The 3,947-nt window shown below is 37.4% G+C and overlaps 1 pseudogene; it reads right to left on the bottom strand.

Moving 5' to 3' along the window:
• Positions 1–607: 607 nt before the first annotated feature.
• Positions 608–1,348, bottom strand: LOC145685501 (macro domain-containing protein CT2219 pseudogene; annotated as a pseudogene).
• Between the last annotated feature and the right edge of the window lie 2,599 nt (positions 1,349–3,947).

The raw sequence follows: 3,947 nt of genomic DNA, 5'->3' as shown, positions 1-3,947 counted from the left end.
TATCATAGAATGCGCATATAGACTAAATTGGGATAAAAAAAATATTCGTCATAATCAGGAAATTAATATCAAAATAGAGAAAACTAATGTCAAAAATAGGAAAACTGCAGTTTAAAGTCTTAATTCGGTGAAATTCAAACGTCACAGACCAGGGTAAAATACACAATTAGGTAAATATGTAATATATATATATATAGATATAGATCATGATCTACGCAATTATACTCGAGTAAAATAGTCATAATGAAAATTGCAAAATAAATAAATAAATAGAATAAGTACTAGACCAGCTAGTATAAAAATGTCATAATTGGTATTTTTTTTAGCTTATGATCTGAATAGAAAATAAACTAACGTCAAATCAAAGTATAATAAATATCCAAGTTAAGTTTCTCTTTTCCTTTGCAGGTAAGTGAAAGGAGAATTCCTCGTCCAGGATCTATATAACCGAAGACTAGTGATCAGTGAGAGTGTGTGCGTAATACAGTGGCGTGAAACATTAGTGAATTCTTTTTTTTCCTAATTCATAAGTATCACATGTAGGTAAGAGTAGCTGTAAGAACTCTACTAACCTTCATATATGCGCTACTAACCACTGTCTTTTTTTTTAAATCCGCACTGGGAAATAAGCAAACATATTATTTTCATATAATTTCCGGTTCTCTTTATCAAAAATACACAGCACAATACGATCGAAATCTTGCAAATTAGCTTCCAGAACATTTCGAATCGTGGATAAAGCAATCTTCATTGCCTGAAACTTATCAAAATTGAATTTCCCAGTTCCCAAATTAGGGAACGCTATCGTCCGACAATTATTCTCCAAAGCGCGTTGTAGACAATTCGTGTAACATTGTCGTAAAATTCTCTTATTATTATTTCTAGGCGCGCAAGTGAATAACACATATTCCGCTGGTAAATTAAAAGCCGAAGAGATCTTAGCTTCACCAGGTTTTAACGAACCTAGCTTTTTACAAACTTCAGCTAGTTCCGTCCCTGCCCCTCTGTGAATTGCTCCGTCGACTCCAGACAAAGGAGTAAGGGTCTCATTCGCTGCATTAACCACGATGTCACACTTCAGATCTGCAATATTACCATAATATACACTCACTTTCTTGTTAATGTTCTCATTATAACTATATAATGGCTTCTTGTATGCGAATTTCTGAGACGAATCCATTAAAGTTGGAAGCTCCAACACACCCACAACTCGCTGAATTTCCACGGGATCACTGAGTGCAGTGGTGAATGTTAGCTGGTTAAACTCTATATTGTTATCAGAATAATCTTTGGCAATATTTATCACTTGCATGTCACGTATTTCTTCTTCTTCCTCCTCGCCTGTCATCGGTTCTGGGGTTACATCCGGGTAATACGGTTTAAGTCTAGTAATGGCAATCGACTCAATTTTTTCTCTTCCCTTTGAAGTTTTGTATTTCACAAAATAAGCATTTTTATAATTTTTTCGTACTATAACAGCAGGTCCAAAAATAATCCTGAAAATGCTTTGGCATTACCTCTCCGTCTTGAAGGGTCAAAAATCCATACACGCTGTCCTTCCGTGAACTGTACGGATCTATGATGTTTATTGTAAGATCTCTCTGAAGTACGAAATCGATTAAAAAGTTTATCCTGAGCCTGTTCTCTAATGTCAACAAGAGTGGCTAGACGCTCTTGATTCACCCTGTGTACACACGGTCCATTAATGATAGCCTGGTGTTCTAAATAAGGATCCACTCCGTGTAACAGTTTAAATGGGCTAAATGACGTGGAATGGTTCACAGTGATATTATGGGCAAAAGTGACGGCTGGCACGTGATCCACCCAACTACCATGATTGTTAGGATCCACTTTCCTTTTCAATAGTGCTTCAATATGGCGGACAGAAGTCTCAACAAGACCATTGGTCTGGTGAAAGTAAAGATTAACAAAGTTCATTCTAATATCTAAAATATTACATAGTTCTTGAAACAAAGAACTAGTAAACGCCGTAGATCTATCTAAAATCACTTCTTTGAACAGACCAAAGCGTAAAATTACATGATTGTACAAAAATCTGCCAAAGCAGCGGCTGTCTGTTCACCCAACGTAGCCGTTACTACATAACGAGTATTGTAGTCTATTGCGATTGCTAAATATTTGTGCCGCAGAATATTGGCATCAGAATACCTCCCAGCTACATCAATACCAATACGAAAGAAAGGAGGCACGCTAGGCATAGTTTGTAAAACACCTGGAGGCGAACCCGGTACCTTTTTCAAACGTTAGCACACCTGGCAACTTTTGCATCGCTCAATGACGAACTTTTTCATGTATGGAAAATATACTGAATTTAACAACAAATTATATGTTTTTGTAAATCCTGAATGTGAACTACCCAATGAAGAACTATGAGCTGACTGAAACACTTTCTCTCGTAAGGAAGCAGGAATAGCTACCAACAGCTGTGTACCAGTTGGACGTCTATGTTTTCGGTACAACAACCCATCCTTCATCTCATATCGCAGTGCCTGTCGTTCAATATCGTAATTTTGCGGTATTTTCCCTTCTAAAAAGAGAATGATATCTTTGTAACAGGAATCCTTCCGCTGTTCTTCTTTTAACTTATCGTCTTCTTCTATAGTAAAGACCCGGGGATCTTCTAGATTCTTCTGTTCATCCGCTTCGTCTCTTGTGCAATCTACATGGCGACTAATACTGTCTAGAAGACTATTAGAAGCACCCGAAATATGAGAAATAGTGTAATTATAGGTCTCCAACTCCGCAAGAATTCGAGAAAATTTAGCCACATTCTTAGTTTGACGTAAAAAAAACCAGTGACCGACAGTCGGTACGCAAATAAAAGTGACGTCCTAATAAAAAATATCTAAAGCGTCTTAGCGTAAAGATCAAAGCTGCTAATTCTAAATTAAATGGGTGATATGATTTCTCGTGTGGCCCTACAGCACGAGAACAGTAAGCTATTGGAACCAAAGGAGCATCTTTTTCATCACTTTCAGGTTGCAGGACTGCCCCAGCTAAACCGCGTTGTGAGGCGTCCGTGACGACGTACACGTCTCTTTCTGGATGAAATTTCATAAGAGTAGGCGCAGACAAGATCCCTTCTTTGAGCTTCTCAAAAGCTTGTTGTTGTTCACTCGTCCATTTATATGGAACATTTTGTTTCAAGAGACGCTGTAACGGCTCCGCTATAGACGAAAAGTTGGCAACGTGGTTTCTAACAAATGAACACAACCCTAAAAAACTTTTCAATTGTTTTTGTGTTCTCGGACGTCTATAATTTTGAATCGATTCAGTAATATGTTCAGAAATAGAAATACCACGCTTAGAGACGCGGTGACCCAATATTTCCAATGAAAAATGGCCTAATTTGGTTTTTTCAGGAGATATTTTCAAACCTCTGCGTCTTAATCGTTCAAATAGTTCACGTGTTGTATTAATAATGCCATCTATCGTATCGTCTGACCACAAAATATCATCGAGATAATAAAATACTTTATTTTCATCTAATCCTTCAAGTGTTAGTTTCATTAAATCATTTAACGCCGCTGGAGAAGTAACTCCTCCCATAGGAATGGAAGTGAAAAAGTACTGCTTAAGTCCAGGAACTGAAAAAGCAGTTACTAATTGGCTTTTTTCAGACAAAGGCACTTGAAAGAAACCTTGCGAGAGATCTGTCGAACAAATCAGGTTTTTACCACTAGAACGCACTAATATGTCCTGAATTTGTGGTACAGGAAAATTAATAGGCCTTATCTTAGCATTCGTAAATCTCATATCTGCCACGAACCTCCAAGATCCATTTTTTTTCTTCACCAATATGATGGGATTATTGTAACTACTCTGACAAGGACGAATGACGTTTTGTTTAAGTAACTGTTCAACTTGCTCGTGAACAGCATCACGAAGATGGAACGGGATGGGAAACTGGCGGATGTATACTGGGT

This window comes from Thermobia domestica, chromosome 5, assembly GCF_964235325.1.
Source record: "Thermobia domestica chromosome 5, izTheDome1.hap1.1, whole genome shotgun sequence".
NCBI lineage: Eukaryota > Metazoa > Arthropoda > Insecta > Zygentoma > Lepismatidae > Thermobia > Thermobia domestica.
The sequence above is the reverse complement of the archived record's forward strand: the minus strand, read 5'-3'. Positions and strand labels throughout refer to the sequence as shown.